The 18,018-nt window shown below is 49.8% G+C and overlaps 1 protein-coding gene and 2 non-coding genes across 19 annotated transcripts in view; all 3 read right to left on the reverse strand.

Annotated features, from left to right (window-relative positions):
• Window positions 1-18,018, reverse strand: part of LOC119619277 (uncharacterized) — a 146,305-nt gene that overhangs the window by 121,742 nt on the left and 6,545 nt on the right. For 14 of the 17 annotated variants that reach the window (XR_012091411.1, XR_012091413.1, XR_012091412.1 and 11 more), the window contains 2 exons: window positions 5,050-5,184; window positions 2,369-2,510 (listed from right to left, as the gene is read on the reverse strand). The gene's annotated coding sequence lies outside the window, so the exon portion shown is untranslated. Of the gene's footprint in view, window positions 1-2,368; window positions 2,511-5,049; window positions 5,185-9,204; window positions 14,598-18,018 lie in introns of those variants that run through there. The other 3 variants (XR_012091407.1, XR_012091405.1, XR_012091404.1) reach the window with 2 other exon arrangements.
• On the reverse strand, window positions 2,039-2,133 carry LOC119619485 (small nucleolar RNA SNORD116). Its single transcript, XR_005235958.1, has one exon. It is a non-coding gene; the product is annotated as a small nucleolar RNA SNORD116 (small nucleolar RNA).
• Window positions 4,717-4,811, reverse strand: LOC103246029 (small nucleolar RNA SNORD116). The gene has a single exon (XR_005235961.1). It is a non-coding gene; the product is annotated as a small nucleolar RNA SNORD116 (small nucleolar RNA).

Genomic DNA, 18,018 nt, shown 5'->3' on the forward strand with positions numbered 1-18,018 from the left:
TCACTGTCTAGACACTTAGGAAACATGTGTGGCCAGAACGACCACATGTACCTGTTGCTGCGTCTATATGCCTGTGGCTGTACATGACTGTGTGTGTGATAGTGTGAACGTATGTGTTTCCCTCATGCACATGTGTTTCCCACACCACAACAGGAAGTCATAGTCTACAGCCTCCAGACCTGAAGCCCCTGCAACCCAAAGGCTCAAAACCAAGGTCTTCAATCAGTAGGATGTGAACTTTGACTTCGGGGCCTTGAGGACATAGGCCTGAGGTCCCTCACCTACCAGCCACCACCCCTGGAGTGAGCACACTCTCCTCCTCATGGGGCACCTGATGTTGTGACCTGACACTGTCTCTGGTCACACTCCCAGGTGAGGCTCATGTGACGAAAAACCAACCACAACCAGCACTTGAGGGTGCCTTCTCAATGACGAACCCATCAGACTGAAAATGGCATCAGGCCAGAGCCAATCTTCCCAACCTAGCCAAAGGATCTCAAGATGCGGGCTTCCTCCCTTCCACTCAGCCCACATGCCTGCACTGCGCCTTCACGATACCCGAAGGGAATGGCTGCTCTCCAACAGGACGTCCCCACCCAAGGACCAGGCTGACACGACACACTGCCTTCCATTGTCCTTTCATTGGTTACATCCACAGGGCTTAAACTCCTGAGGCAACATCCCATCATGCAGCCAACTTGACTGCACTACTACCCACCCCAACTCCTGCAACTCTACACTACCTCAGCACCATCACCAGATCTACATGTACACGGCTACTCATAAGGTGCAATCTGCAGAACCACTAATCCCTTCCAACATTTCTAATGCAGTCATGGGCCCCTCAATATGATATGGGTGTCCTGGCTGCACTGTGACATCAAACCGTTTAAGGGAGCTGAAAGGCTTCATCACCCTTAGGGTGTAGCAGAATGTAACACTGGAACATTACCAACACGGGAGGTGCAGGGGCATCCCAAGTCAAGGAACTCTCTATGGCAGGCCCCTGGAATGGCATACATGTTGCCTGGAATGTACCCGGATCTCCATGGATAACCCCATGTGTGACCGATGCCCACAGAAGAATTCCAGGCCAGGGCCAGGGCACATACCCTCTGGACTCCTTCAGGATGGAAGTTGCTTTCAAAGTGGGAAAGACAATCCAGAGCCACACTTGCTCATACAAGTTGCAGCAGGTGGGGCTGCCCGGCAATGGCAAGCCAAGAGACCATTTCCAGGAAGATGTGCACAATGGTGGAGCCCACTACAATATCAGGAAGACGAGAAGTGACTGAGGGCCAGGGGCATGAGCCTGACCCTCATATTCCCTAGGACCTGCCCTCTAAGATCACTGCTGGCCACTTGTCATCCACTAGAGAAGTCAATGGGAAGCCCATCACTGCTGAACAACAGCCCAACAATGCTGACGACACACATGTCCACATGAGCCCCCTACCGCCTCCTCTGTGGGGTACCTTCCAGTCCAGGCTTCCACCATGGCACCAGGGGCATCTCACGGTTCAGGGGATGAAGAAATCCCTGCTGGGGGGCCTCCATGACCGGATGCTGGGTAAAGGGCCAAAGCAGCTTTGGCTATCTGTCACAACAACCTTTGTTAATACACTGTCCCCCATCATCCTTCACACTCCCTTGTCCTCAGCAAACCAAAAATCAGGACCAACATCTGCCTGAGACGTGGGCCTTGTGCTCTCCCCGGCAAGAAAACAAGGACTCAGTCCTCTGCTCAGAGATGCCCACCATGAGGACTGGGTCTCCCTTCCGAAGAGCTCACCAAGCCAACATCAGGCACACACTACCCTAGGCCTGCAATATTTCCATCCCTTCCACGGCTACCGCACCATCACAGAACAGTCGCTCCCCCCAGGACTCACCCACCTGTGTACCTCACACAAAGGGAATGTTCCTAACCTCTGTGTGATGGAAGCCTTTGGCCTGTGGATGCCCTGGGTGGTGGAACCTATGGGAATCAGTGGAAGCTGTCCCTCACTCCTACAGTCCCTGGGGAAGCCAACGTGCTGGACCTCAGATCCGATGAGAACGACGGTATGAGTTCTCACTCATTTTGTTCAGCTTTTCCAAGGAATGTTTTTTTGGGGGACTCATCATCGATCCAAGCACATTTGAAGAGGCAGGACGTTTGACATCACAGGCCGGGCAGTGGGTGAGCCAATGACGTTAAAGACCTTCGGCCCCCATAGAGCCGTGCCACTGAGCAATGAGTGCAGATCATCCACTCTAGGAGAGGAAGTTGCCATGCCATTAGTGGTTAGCCAAGAATCTGCTCCTTGTGGGTCTTGGAAATCCGAAAGACACCCTCACTCAGCACGCAGGGCAGAGAAATGCTTACCATCTTGAGTCACCTGCCAGCTCACGGTGCACCGTGGATGCCAGGCCACACAAAATCCAGGACTCCATGTGGCCTTCGTTGCTCAGAACAATGGGGTGTCTTCCTTCCAGCAGTTACACAACACCTCCCACAGCAATTGCCTCTGAGAAGTGTAAAGAAATCAAATAACAAGCTTGAGAAATGGGCCCAGGTCCACTGGTCAACACTTCAATCCCACTCTTTCCTGCGGGGCAGCGCGCACACCTGTTATTCCCCTCGTTTCCACGATACTTTACACATGTTACTCTGTGGATACCTAAAAGCATGTGTGGTCACACACGCCCATTGCTACGTGTATTTGCCTGTGGTTCGGCATGCCTGTGTGCGTGTGTGTGTGTGTATATGAATGTATGTGTGCATATGAATGTATGTGTGTGTGTCTCCCTCACATGTGTTCCTGACATATGTGTTTCCCAACACAGCAATAGGCAGTCATAGTCTGCAGCCTCCTGGCCTGACAATCCACCAACCCGACAGCTGAAGGACTTCAATCAGTAGGATGTAAATTTTGACATGGAAGCCACGCGGACATAGGCCTGAGGTGGCTCGCCTACCAGCCACCTCCCCTGGTGTGAATACATGCTCCTCCTCACGGGACATCTGATGTCCTGAGCAGACACTGTCTCTAGCAGCCCTCTCAGGTGAGGCATACATGGTGGAAAACCAATCACAACCTGCACTGGAGGGCGACTTTGCAATGGCCAGCACATCGGTCTGAAACTCGGCGTCAAGGCCAGAGGTGGTCTTCCCAACCTAACCAAAGGACCTCAATACACGGGCTTCCTCCCTCCACTCAGTCCATGTGCCTGCACCATGCCCTCTGGCCATACAAAGGGAATGGCTGCTTTTCCAACAGGACATCCCCCAACCGATGTCCCAAGGACCAGGCAGACAGGACCCACTGTCGTTCATTTTCCTTGCATTGGACACACCCACAAGGCTACCCCGTACTGACCTCTGAGGCAACATCGCATATGCCACCAACTTGACTGCACTAGTACCCGCTGCAACGCCTGAAAGTCAACACTGCCTGAGCACCACCACTGGGTCTACATGCAGGCAGCTAGTGAGTGAGCTGCGAGCTCAGAACCACCCATCCTTTCCAACATTCCTAAGCCATTCGCATGCCCTTCAACATGGCATGGCTGTCCTGGCTGCGCTGAGACTTCAAATCAGTTAAGGGAGCCAAAACAGTTCATCACCCCTAGGGTGTAGTGGGGTCCAACACTTAAATATTGCCAACATGCAGAGGTGCAAGGCATCCCAAGTCAAAGGACTCTGTGGCAGCACCTCTGGGATTGCACACCTGTCGCATGGAATGCATAGACCTCCTTGGATAGCCCCAAGTGTGACTGGTGCCCATGGCAGAGACTTGGGCCAGAGCCAGGGCAGGGCACATTCACTCTGGACCTTCAGGACAGAAGCTGCTTTACAAGCAGGAAAGAGGATCCAGAGCAGTATTTGCTCACATGAGCTGCAGCAGGTGGAGCTGCCCAATGATGGCGGGCCAAGAGACCATTTATAGGAAGATTTGTACAACGGAGGAGCCTATTACTCTTCCGGGAAGGCTGGAAGTGATCCAGGGCCACAGGCATCAACTTGATCCTCGTGCTCCCTAGGACCTGGCCTCAAAGACCTCTGCTGGCCAACCTGTCATCCACCAGAAAAATCCATGGAAAGTCCATCACCGCTGAAAGACAGCCCAAGTCTGCTAATGACACCCATGTCCATGTGAGCCCTCTATCACCTTTTCTCTGGAGTACCTTCCTGCTCAAGACTCCGTCATTGCACCACAGGCATCTCACAGCTCAGGAGGCAAAGAAATCCCTTCCAGGGGGGCTCCTGTGACTGATGCTGCAGGGTGGGCTGAAGAGGCTTTCACCGTCGGCCAAGACACTGCTCTGCACTCTCCTCTATCGCCTTGGCACTCCCCTGTTCTCCACTAATCAAAAATCAAGACCAAGGTCTGCCTGAGGTCTGGGCCTTGGGCTCTCTTCCACATGAAAACAGACACCCGGTCTTCTGCACTGTGATGACCACTGTGAAGTCTGGGTCTTCCTTCTGGGAGCTTACCAGCAGCACACTCCCCTATGCTGGCAACATTTCTGCCTGCTTCCACGGCCACCACGCCATCACAGAGCGGCCGAATGCCCCATGACTCTCCCACCCATGTACCTCACACAGAGAGAATGTTCCTAATGTGCCTGTGACATGAGACTTTTGTCTGCGGATGCCCTGGGTGGTGGAACCTATGGGAAGCAGTGGAAGCTGTCCCTCGCTCTTACAGTTCCCAGGGGAGGCAACGTGCTGGACCTCAGATCCGATGAGAACGACGGTATGAGTTCTCACTCATTTTGTTCAGCTTTTCCAAGGAATGTTTTTATAGGGGACTCATCATCGATCCAAGCACATTCAAAGGGGCAGGACGTTTGATACCACAGGCTGGGAAGGAGCGAGTCGATGACCTTAAAGACATTCAGCATGCTGGGGAAGCCTGAGCCACACCTCTGAGCAATGGGCACAGACCATCCACTCTAGGAGTGGAACTCGTCATGCCATTTGCTGTCGAGAAACAGCTCCTTGAAGGTCTAGGACATCCAAAAGCCACCCTCATTCAGCATGTGGGGCAGAGGAATGCTTACCATATTGAGCCATCCACCAGCATTGGGTGCGCCATGGACACCAGGCCACAGTGACTGCAGGACTCTGCAGGGCCTCCATTGCTCAGAAGAATCGACCATCTTCTTTGCCAGCAGGCGGCGGGTCTCCCACAGCAACTTTTCCAGGGAATTGTAAAGAAATCAAATACACACTTGAGAAACAGGCCCAGGTACACTGCTCACCACTTCCATGTCATCCTCTCCCGCGGGTCAGCTAGCGCACCTGCTTGTCCTTGGCCTCCAACATTATGAATATACCTTACCCATGTCATTCTGTGGACACCTAGGGAGTATGTGTGGCCAGAACTACTGTACATGCCTGTTTCTGTGTCTATTTGCCTTTTTCTGTGGGCTCATGTGTGTGTGTGTGACTGTGTGTGTGTGTGTCATTTTGTGTCTGTGTGTTGTGAGTTTCACTGTGTGTGTGTGTGTGTGTGTGTGTGTGTGTGTCCCTCCCTGGGGTGCACATATGTTTCTGAACACTACAAAGGGCCATTATAGGCTGCAGCCTCCAGGCCTGACCCTGCGGCAACCGGACAGCTCAAGAACAAGGTCTTCAATCAGTAGGATGTGATCTCTGACGTCAGGCCATGCAGACATAGGTCTGAGGTCTCTCGCCTAACAGCCACCACTCCTGGCGCGAGCACACGCTCCTCCTCCTGGGGCTGCTGATGTCTGGAACTGACATTGTCTCTGGCCACTCTCCCAGGTGAGGTATACCTAGTCGAAAACCAACCACAACCAGCACTGGAGAGCGCCATCACAACAGCCAGCACGTCAGTCTGAAACTCGGCATCAAGCCCAGGGGCAAACTGTATCCTTACCTCACAACATACACAAAAATCAACTCAAAATAAATCAAGTATTTAAAGTTACATCTTGACATTGTAAAACTAGAAGAAAATACATGGAAACCCTTCTTTTTTTTGTCAATCATTTTTTGAATATGACACTAAAAGTATAACCAACAAAAGCAAAAATACGTAAGAAAGACTACATCAAACCTAAAACGTTTGTACATGAAAGGAAACAATCAACAGAATGAAAGGGGAAATGCACAAAATGAGAGAAATATTTGCATATCATATATCTCAAAAGGCTTTCATATGCAGGATGGGCATGGTAACTCATGCCTAAAATGTCAACACTTTCAGGGGTCATGGTTTGAAGACTCCTTGAGCCTATGAGTTTGAAATCAGCCTGTGCAACACAGTGAGACCACCCCCCATCTCTACAAAAAACAAAAAAAAAATGAAAAAAAAAATTAGCTAGATGTGTTGGCATGTGCCTGTGGTCCCAAGAGCATGAGGTGGGAGGCTCTCTAGCACCTGGGAAGTTGAGGCTGCAGTGAGCCATGATTTTGGCAATGCTTTCCATGCTGAGCAACACAGCAAGATTTGTTTCAAAAAAGAAACAAAGGAAGGAAGGAAGGAAGGAATGAAGGAAGGAAGGGAGGGAGGGAGGGAGGGAGGGAGGGAGGGGAGGGGAGGGGAGGGGACAAAGGGAGGAAAGGAGGGGGAGAGGGAGGGAAGGGGAGAGAGAGAGGGAGGGGGAGAGGGAGGGGGAGAGGGAAGGGGAGGGGGAGAGGGAAGGGGAGAGGGAGAGGGAGGGGGAGAGGGAGGGGGAGAGGGAGGGGGAGAGGGAGGGGGAGAGGGAGGGGGAGAGGGAAGGGGAGAGGGAGGGGGAGAGGGAAGGGGAGAGTGAGGGGGAGGGGAGAGGGAAGGGGAGAGGGAGGGGGAGGGGAGAGGGAAGGGGAGAGGGAGGGGGAGAGGGAAGGGGAGAGGGAGGGGGAGGGGAGGGGGAGGGGAGAGGGAGGGGAGGGGGAGGGGAGAGGGAGGGGGAGGGGAGGGGGAGGGGAGAGGGAGGGGAGAGGGAGGGGGAGAGGGAGGGGGGGGGAGAGGGAGGGGGAGGGGAGAGGGAGGGGGAGAGGGAGGGGGAGGTGAGAGGGGAGGGGAGAGGGGAGGGGAGAGGGGAGAGGGAAGGGGAGAGGGAAGGGGAGAGGGAAGGGGAGAGGGAGGGGGAGGGGAGGGGGAGGGGAGAGGGAAGGGGAGAGGGAGGGGGAGGGGAGGGGGAGGGGAGAAGGAAGGGGAGAGGGAGGGGGAGGGGAGAGGGAAGGGGAGAGGGAAGGGGAGAGGGAAGGGGAGGGGAGAGGGAGGGGGAGGGGAGAGGGAGGGGGGAGAGGGAGAGGGAAGGGGAGGGGAGAGGGAGGAGGAGGGGAGAGGGGAGGGAAGAGGGGAGGGGAGAGGGGAGGGGAGAGGGGAGGGGAGGGGGGGAGGGGAGGGGAGAGGGGAGGGGAGAGGGAGGGGGAGGGGAGAGGGGAGGGGAGAGGGAAGGGGAGGGGAGAGGGAAGGGGAGGGGAGAGGGATGGGGAGGGGAGAGGGAGGAGGAGGGGAGAGGGGAGGGAAGAGGGGAGGGAAGAGGGGAGGGAAGAGGGGAGGGGAGAGGGGAGGGGAGAGGGGAGGGGAGAGGGAAGGGGGGGGGAGGGGAGGGGAGAGGGGAGGGGAGAGGGAGGGGGAGGGGAGAGGGGAGGGGAAAGGGAGGGGGAGGGGAGAGGGAGGGGGAGGGGAGAGGGAAGGGGAGGGGAGAGGGAGGAGGAGGGGAGAGGGGAGGGAAGAGGGGAGGGAAGAGGGGAGGGGAGAGGGGAGGGGAGGGGGGGAGGGGAGGGGAGAGGGGAGGGGAGAGGGAGGGGGAGGGGAGAGGGGAGGGGAGAGGGAGGGGGAGGGGAGAGGGGAGGGGAGAGGGAGGGGGAGGGGAGAGGGGAGGGGAGAGGGAGGGGGAGGGGAGAGGGAAGGGGAGGGGAGAGGGAGGGGGAGGGGAGAGGGAAGGGGAGGGGAGAGGGAAGGGGAGGGGAGAGGGATGGGGAGGGGAGAGGGATGGGGAGGGGAGAGGGATGGGGAGGGGAGAGGGAGGAGGAGGGAAGAGGGGAGGGGAGAGGGGAGGGGAGAGGGAAGGGGAGAGGGAGGGGGAGGGGAGAGGGAGGGGGAGGGGAGAGGGGAGAGGGGAGGGGAGGGGGAGGGGAGAGGGGAGGGGAGGGGGAGGGGAGAGGGGAGGGGGGAGGGGAGAGGGAAGGGGAGAGGGGAGAGGGAAGGGGAGAGGGGAGAGGGGAGGGGAGAGGGGAGGGGAGAGGGAGGGGAGAGGGGAGGAGAGAGGGAGGGGGAGGGGAGAGGGATGGGGAGGGGAGAGGGAGGAGGAGGGGAGAGGGGAGGGGAGAGGGAGGGGGAGGGGAGAGGGAGGGGGAGGGGAGAGGGATGGGGAGGAGAGAGGGAGGAGGAGGGGAGAGGGGAGGGGAGAGGGGAGGGGAGAGGGAAGGGGAGAGGGAAGGGGAGAGGGAGGGGGAGGGGAGAGGGGAGGGGAGAGGGAAGGGGAGAGGGAGGGGGAGGGGAGAGGGAAGGGGAGAGGGGAGGGGAGAGGGAGGGGGAGGGGAGAGGGAAGGGGAGAGAGGAGAGGGAGGGTGGGACAAGGAGGGGGAGAGCAGGGGAGGGGGAGGGCAGGGGAGGGCAGGGGAGGGCAGGGGAAAGGGGAGAGGGCGGGACAAGGAGGGGTAGGGCAGGGGAGGGGGAGGGCAGGGGTGGGGAGGGGAGGGCAGTGGTGGGGAGGGGAGGGCAGTGGTGGGGAGGGGAGGGCAGGGCAGGGGAGGGAAGGGCAGGGGTGGGGAGGGCAGGGCAGGGGTGGGGAGGGGAGGGCAGGGCAGGGGAGGGCAGGGCAGGGGTGGGGAGGGGAGGGCAGGGCAGGGCAGGGGAGGGCAGGGCAGGGGTGGGGAGGGGAGGGCAGGGCAGGGGAGGGCAGGGCAGGGGTGGGGAGGGCAGGGCAGGGGAGGGCAGGGCAGGGGTGGGGAGGGGAGGGCAGGGCAGGGAGGGAGGAAGGAAGATAGAAATAACTCAGACAACTCAACAATAAAAAACCCTGATTTTTAAAAAGGGACAAAGTAATTGAACAGGCTTTTTTCCAAAGAAGATAAAGCCAACAGCTATATGAAAACATGCTCAGTATCACTAATTACTAAACAAATGCAATTCAAATCCAGAATAACATATCAGCTCACATCCATTAGAAGATACAAATGAAAAACAACGGGCAGGGTGTGGTGGCTCAGGCCTGTAATCCCAGCATTTTGGGAGGCTGAGGCAGGTGGATCACCTGAGTTCAGGAGTTCAAGGCCAGCCTGGCCAATATGGTGAAACCTTGTCTCTACTAAAAGTACAAAAATTAGCTGGGCATGGTGGCAGCTACTCGGGGAGGCTGAGGCAGAAGAACTGCTTGAACCCAGGAGACAGAGGTTGCAGTGAACCAAGACAGTGTCATTGTACTCCAGCCTGGATAACGAGAGTGAAATAAAAAACAGTGTTGGTGATTTTATGGAGAAACTGGAACCTTTGCATGCTGTTGACGGGAACATAAAATGGTACAGCCACTGTGGAAAAATGTATGGAGGTTCCTGAAAAATTTAAAATAGAATTACCATATGATCCAGAAATCTCCCTTTTGGGTATACATCCAAAGTGATTCAAAGCAAGATCTCAAAGATACATCTGCATATCCATATTCACTGTAGCATTATTCTTAACGCCCAAGAGGCAGAAGCACCCCAAATGCCCAAAGCAGACATATAAGGAAAACTTGACATCGTCACAAAATAGCATTTTATTTTCTTAAAGAAGGCATTTTCTAGGTACAGAACCATATCACTGGTGAAGACAGATCATTGACAAACTATGCATTTGACAGGGGCCTAATATGCTGAATCTATAGGGCACTTAAATCAACAAGCAAAAATCAACCCCATTAAGAGGCGCTTTTCAAAAGATATGGAATGGTCAACAAAATGAAAAAAATGCTCTTAGTATCACTAATCATCAGGGAAATTCAAATTAAAACCACAATAAGGGCCAGATGCAGTGTCTCACACCTGCAATCCCAGCAGTGGGAGCCTAATGTGGTGGATCACTTGAGGTGAGGGGTTCGAGACCAGCCTGGCCAACACGGTGAAACCCCGTCTGTACCAAAAATACAAAAATTAGCTGGGTGTGGTGGCACATGCCTGCAGTCCTAGCTACTTGGGATTCTAAGGCAGGAGAATCGCTTGAACTATGGAGGCATAGGCTGCAGGGAGCCGAGATCACACCACTGCATTCTACCCTGGGAGACTCTGCCTCTAAACAAAAAAACAAACAACAAAATCCACAATAAGATCATATCTCACAATGTCAGGATGGCTATTATTAAAAGTAAAAAAGAAAAAGATCCTGGCAAGCCTGAAGAAAAAGGGGAATGTTTAAACACTATTGGTGGGAATGTAAATTAGTCCGGTCACTGAGGAAAACAGTCTGAGGATTTCTCAAATAATTTAAACAGAGCTACAGTTTCACCCAGCAATCCCATTTCTGGTATATACCCAAAAGAAAATAAATCATTCTACCAAAAAGACACATGCACTTCTATGTTCATCACTGTGGTATTCACAATAGCAAAATATACAATCAACCCAGGTACCCAGGACTGGTTGTATTAGTCAGGGTTCCCTAGAGGGACAGGACTAATAGGATAGATGTGTATCTAAAAGGGAGTTTATTAAGGAGGACTGACTCACACAATCAGAAGGTGAAGTCCCATAATAGTCCCTCTGAGAAGCAAGGAAGCCAGTTTGAGTCCCAAAACCTCAAAAGTCGGGAAGCCAACAGTGTGCACTGAGAGCCCCTTACAAACAACTGGTGTAAGTCCAACAGTACAAAAGCTTGAAGTCCAATGTTTCAGGGCAGGAGGCATCCAGCACAGGTGAAAGATGAAGGCCAGAAGACTCAAGACAGTCTGGTCCTTCTACATTTTTCTGCTTGCTTTATTCTACCAGCACTAGCAGCTGGTTAGACTGTGCCCACCCAGATTGAGGGTGAACCTATCTCTCCCAATTCACTGACTCAAATGTTAATCTCCTTTGGCAACACCCTCACAGACACATCCAGAAATAACACTATGAATCCCTCAATCCAATTAAGTTGACGCTCAATATGAACCATCACACTGGTAGACTGGACATAGAAAACATGGAGCATATTCACCATGGAATACTATGTAACCATAAAAATGAAATCGTGTTCTTTGCAGCAACATGAATGGAGCTGGAGGCCATAATCTTAAGCACAGTGATGCAGGAACAGTAAACTAAATACCACACATTCTCACTTACAAGTGGGAGCTAAATATTGAGCACACATGGACATAAATATGGGAACGAGACACTGTGGAATACTAGAGGGTTCCGTGTGGGTGGTGGATTTAAACAGGACCTATAGGCTAGGTGTGGTGACTCACACCTGTAATCCCAGCACTCCGGGAGGCCAAGGCAGGTGAATCACTTGAGGCCAGGAGTTCGAGACCAGCCTGGCCAACATGGTGATACCCCATCTCTACAAAAAAGCAAAAACAAAAATCAACCAGGTGCGGTAATGCACACCTGTTATCCCAGCTACTTGTGAGGCTGAGGCATGAGAATCGTTTGAATCTGGGAGACAGAGGTTGCAGCGAGTAGAGATTATGCCACTGCACTCCAGCCTGGGCAACACAGTGAGACTCTGTCTCAAACAAAACAAAGAAAAAAAAATACCTGTCAAGTTGTATGTTCACACATTAATCCCATAACAAATTTGTGCATGTACCCCCTGAATCTAAAATAAAAGTTGAAATTTTAAAAAGAAAGAAATTGAATTTACATTTTCCTTTGCTACTAGATATAAAATTGTTGCTTTGTCCTTTCCAACAAGACAATACAAATAAAATGGAAATTACCCTATAAAATAGGAGTAAAGCAGGGAATTATACAACGATAAAAAAGCCAATTCCTTTTTTGTTTTTTTTTTGAGACAGAATCTCAATCTGTCACCCAGGCTAGAGAGCAGCAGCATGATCTTGGCTCACTGCAACTCCACCTCCTGGGTTCAAGTGATTCTTACGTATCAGCCACCCAAGTAGCTGGGATTACAGGTGTGCACCACAATGCCTGGCTAATTTTTGTATTTTTAGTAGAGACAGGCTTTCACCATGTTGGACAGGCTGGTCTTGAACTGCTGGCCTCAGAGATCCACCCGCCTCAGCTTCCCAAAGTGCTGGGATTACAGACATAAGCCACCGTGCCCGGCCCCAATTATTGAAGAAGAAATAATTATCTTTAACAAAACAGCATCAACAACTCTGAGCGGAAAACTGATAGAACTAGAAGGAAAAATAGATAAGTCCCCCATTATAATTTGAGAGCTCCATAGCCTTTTTTGAGTCCCCATAATAGATGAGTGCCAATAGATGAAGCAGTCAGAAAATCAGTAAGGGGATAGTTAACTTGAATAGCATTATCAGTTAACTTCATTTGACATTTTCAGAACAGTCCATCCACCGACAACAGAATACATGTTACCCTCAAGCTCACCATGAAATATTACCAAGAAAGATCACCTCTGGGCCATAAGACACACACTGACAAATTTGAAAGAACAGAAAAAATATAAAATATGCTCTCAGTTCACAATGGAATCAAACTACACTAGAAATCTATAATTGAAAAACAGCTGGAAAACACCACATAATTGGAGATTTAACAACTCACAGCTAATACATAGTTTAAAGAGGTTATCTCAAGACAAATGAAGAAATACGTATAAATAAATGAGAGTGAAAAAAAACTTATCAAAATTGGGATGCAGCAAAAGTAGTGCTTAAATGAAAATTTGTAGCATTAAATGTATATATTAGAAAATAAGATCTAAGTCAGCCAGATGTGGTGGCTCACACCTATAATCCCAGCACTTTGGGAGGCCAAGGCGGGCAGATCACAGGGTCAGCAGTTCAAGATCAGCCTGGACAATATGGTGAAACCCCATCTCTATACAAAAATTAGCTGGGTGTGCTGGCATGCGCCTGTAGTCCCAGCTACTCGGGAGGCTGAGGCAGAAGACTCGCCTGAACCTGGGAGCTGGAGGTTGCAGTGAGCCAACACTGTGCCACTGCACTCCAGTTTGGGTGACAGAGTGAGAAACCATATCAAAAAAACAAATTAAAAAAAAATAAGATCTAAGTCAATAATATAAGCTTCCACATCAGAAAACCAGAGAAAGAAGAAAAAAACATAAGCAAAGAAGAGAAAATAAATCATAAAATTCAAGCACAATCAAATGAAATGAACAGCCAGAAAATGAAACACAATGAAACCAAAAGCAGATTATTTAAAAAGATTAATGAAACTAATAAGTGTAGGCAGGTAAATCAAGAATAAGAAGAAGGCTGGGTGCAGTGCCTTACACCTCTAATCCGAGCACTTTGGGAGGCCAAGGTAGGTAGATCACTTGAGGCCAGGAGTTCAAGACTAGCCTAGCCAACATAGGGAAAGCCCATTTTACTAAAACTACAAAAAAAAAAAAAAATTTAGCTGGGCATAGTGGTACACGCCTGTATTCCCAGCTACTCGGGAAGCTGAGGCAGGATAATCACTTGAACTCGGGAGGCAGAGGCTGCACTGAGCCGAGCTGAGATCATGCCACTGCACTCCAGCCTAGGTGACAGCGCAAGACCATATCTCAAAATAAATAAATAAATAATAAAAGAGAGAAGACAGATTTACAATAACACAAATGGAAGAGGGCTCACTGCTACTGATCACTTGGATACTAAAAAGACAATAGAGAAATAATATGAAAAACTCTATAATCACAAATTTGGTAACTGTAATGAAATAGACCAGTTTCTTGAAAACCACTGTAAGTGAGGAGTTCAACAGTAACGCCACCCCCACTGAAAAAAAAAAACACATCTAACGGGGCACGGTGGTTCACACCTGTAATTCCAGCATTCTGGGAGGTGGAGACGGGCAGATCACTTGAGGTTAAGAGTTCGAGATCAGCCTGGCCAACATGGCGAAACCCCATCTCTACCCAAAATACAAAAAATTAGCTGGGCGTGGTGGTGTCAGCCTGTAATACCAGCTACTCAGGAAGCTAAGGCAGGAGACTCGCTTGAACCTAGGAGCTGGAGATTGCAGTGAGCCAAGATCGCTTCACTGCACTCTAGCATGGGTGAAAGAGCAAGACTCTGTCTTAAAAAATAAATAAATATAAAAGATATGTCCACATGGAAACTATAAATGTGAGTTTATTTGGAAGGTGAGTCTTTACAAATCTAACTCAATTAGAAAATAACCACCCTAGGCAACATAGCAAGATTTCATCTCTGCAAGAAAAAAAATACAAAAAACTTAGCCAGGTGTCATGGTGTGGACCTGTAGTCCCAGCTACTCAGGAGGCTGAGGTGGAAGAAATGCTTAAATACAAGAGTTGGGGGGCGGAGCAAGATGGCCGAATAGGAACAGCTCCAGTCTCCAACTCCCAGCGCGAGCGACACAGAAGACCGGTGATTTCTGCATTTTCAACTGAGGTACTGGGTTCATCTCACTGGGGAGTGCCAGAGGATCGGTGCTGGTCAGCTGCTGCAGCCCGACCAGTGAGAGCTGAAGCAGGGCGAGGCATTGCCTCACCTGGAAAGCACAAGGGGGAAGGGAATCCCTTTTCCTAGCCAGGGGAACTGAGACACACAACACCTGGAAAATCGGGTAACTCCCACCCCAAAACTGCGCTTTAAGCAAACAGGCACACCAGGAGATCATATCCCACACCTGGCCGGGAGGGTCCCACACCCACGGAGCCTCCCTCATTGCTAGCACAGCAGTCTGTGATCTACCGGCAAGGCAGGAGCGAGGCTGGGGGAGGGGCGCCCGCCATTGCTGAGGCTTAAGTAGGTAAACAAAGCTGCTGGGAAGCTCGAACTGGGTGGAGCTCACAGCAGCTCAAGGAAACCTGCCTGTCTCTGTAGACTCCACCTCTGGGGACAGGGCACAGTAAACAATAACAAACGCAGCAGCTCTGCAGACGCAAACGACTCTGTCTGACAGCTTTGAAGAGAGCAGTGGATCTCCCAACACGGAGGTTGAGATCTGAGAAGGGACAGACTCCCTGCTCAAGTGGGTCCCCGACCCCTGAGTAGCCTAACTGGGAGACATCCCCCACTAGGGGCAGTCTGACACCCCACACCTCACAGGGTGGAGTACACCCCTGAGAGGAAGATTCCAAAGCAAGAATCAGACAGGTACACTCGCTGTTCAGAAATATTCTATCTTCTGCAGCCTCTGCTGCTGATACCCAGGCAAACAGGGTCTGGAGTGGACCTCAAGCAATCTCCTACAGCTACAACCTACAGCTGAGGATCCTGACTGTTAGAAGGAAAGCTATCAAACAGGAAGGACACCTACACCAAAACCCCATCAGTACATCACCATCATCAAAGACCAGAGGCAGATAAAACCACAAAGATGGGGAAAAAGCAGGGCAGAAAAGCTGGAAATTCAAAAAATAAGAGCGCATCTCCCCCGGCAAAGGAGCGCAGCTCATCGCCAGCAACGGATCAAAGCTGGACGGAGAATGACTTCGACGAGATGAGAGAAGAAGGCTTCAGTCCATCAAATTTCTCAGAGCTAAAGGAGAAATTACGTACCCAGTGCAAAGAAACTAAAAATCTTGAAAAAAAAGTGGAAGAATTGATGGCTAGAGTAATTAATGCAGAGAAGCTCACAAACGAAATGAAAGAGACGAAAACCATGGCACGAGAAATACGTGACAAATGCACAAGCTTCAGTAACCGACTCGATCAACTGGAAGAAAGAATGTCAGCGATGGAGGATCAAATGAATGAAATGAAGCGAGAAGAGAAACCAAAAGAAAAAAGAAGAAAAAGAAATGAACAAAGCCTGCAAGAAGTATGGGATTATGTAAAAAGACCAAATCTACGTCTGATTGGGGTGCCTGAAAGTGAGGGGGAAAATGGAACCAAGTTGGAAAACACTCTTCAGGATATCATCCAGGAGAACTTCCCCAACCTAGTAGGGCAGGCCAACATTCAAATCCAGGAAATACAGAGAACGCCACAAAGATACTCCTCGAGAAGAGCAACTCCAAGACACATAATTGCCAGATTCACCAAAGTTGAAATGAAGGAAAAAATCTTAAGGGCAGCCAGAGAGAAAGGTCGGGTTACCCACAAAGGGAAGCCCATCAGACTAACAGCAGATCTCTCGGCAGAAACTCTTCAAGCCAGAAGAGAGTGGGGGCCAATATTCAACATTCTTAAAGAAAAGAATTTTAAACCCAGAATTTTATATCCAGCCAAACTAAGTTTCATAAGTGAAGGAGAAATAAAATCCTTTACAGATAAGCAAATGCTTAGAGATTTTGTCACCACTAGGCCTGCCTTACAAGAGACCCTGAAGGAAGCACTAAACATGGAAAGGAACAACCGGTACCAGCCATTGCAAAAACATGCCAAAATGTAAAGACCATCAAGGCTAGGAAGAAACTGCATCAACTAACGAGCAAAATAACCAGTTAATATCATAATGGCAGGATCAAGTTCACACATAACAATCTTAACCTTAAATGTAAATGGACTAAATGCTCCAATTAAAAGACACAGACTGGCAAATTGGATAAAGAGTCAAGACCCATCAGTCTGCTGTATTCAGGAGACCCATCTCACATGCAGAGACATACATAGGCTCAAAATAAAGGGATGGAGGAAGATTTACCAAGCAAATGGAGAACAAAAAAAAGCGGGGGTTGCAATACTAGTCTCTGATAAAACAGACTTTAAACCATCAAAGATCAAAAGAGACAAAGAAGGCCATTACATAATGGTAAAGGGATCAATTCAACAGGAAGAGCTAACTATCCTAAATATATATGCACCCAATACAGGAGCACCCAGATTCATAAAGCAAGTCCTTAGAGACTTACAAAGAGACTTAGACTCCCATACAATAATAATGGGAGACTTCAACACTCCACTGTCAACATTAGACAGATCAACGAGACAGAAAGTTAACAAGGATATCCAGGAATTGAACTCATCTCTGCAGCAAGCAGACCTAATAGACATCTATAGAACTCTCCACCCCAAATCAACAGAATATACATTCTTCTCAGCACCACATCGTACTTACTCCAAAATTGACCACGTAATTGGAAGTAAAGCACTCCTCAGCAAATGTACAAGAACAGAAATTATAACAAACTGTCTCTCAGACCACAGTGCAATCAAATTAGAACTCAGGACTAAGAAACTCAATCAAAACCGCTCAACTACATGGAAACTGAACAACCTGCTCCTGAATGACTACTGGGTACATAACGAAATGAAGGCAGAAATAAAGATGTTCTTTGAAACCAATGAGAACAAAGATACAACATACCAGAATCTCTGGGACACATTTAAAGCAGTGTGTAGAGGGAAATTTATAGCACTAAATGTCCACAAGAGAAAGCAGGAAAGATCTAAAATTGACACTCTAACATCGCAATTAAAAGAACTAGAGAAGCAAGAGCAAACACATTCGAAAGCTAGCAGAAGGCAAGAAATAACTAAGATCAGAGCAGAACTGAAGGAGATAGAGACACAAAAAACCCTCCAAAAAATCAATGAATCCAGGAGTTGGTTTTTTGAAAAGATCAACAAAATTGACAGACCACTAGCAAGACTAATAAAGAAGAAAAGAGAGAAAAATCAAATCGACGCAATTAAAAATGATAAAGGGGATATCACCACCGACCCCACAGAAATACAAACTACCATCAGAGAATACTATAAACACCTCTACGCAAATAAACTGGAAAATCTAGAAGAAATGGATAATTTCCTGGACACTTACACTCTTCCAAGACTAAACCAGGAAGAAGTTGAATCCCTGAATAGACCAATAGTAGGCTCTGAAATTGAGGCAATAATTAATAGCCTACCAACCAAAAAAAGTCCAGGACCAGATGGATTCACAGCTGAATTCTACCAGAGGTACAAGGAGGAGCTGGTACCATTCCTTCTGAAACTATTCCAATCAACAGAAAAAGAGGGAATCCTCCCTAACTCATTTTA

Source organism: Chlorocebus sabaeus, chromosome 26 (assembly GCF_047675955.1).
Source record: "Chlorocebus sabaeus isolate Y175 chromosome 26, mChlSab1.0.hap1, whole genome shotgun sequence".
Lineage (NCBI taxonomy): Eukaryota > Metazoa > Chordata > Mammalia > Primates > Cercopithecidae > Chlorocebus > Chlorocebus sabaeus.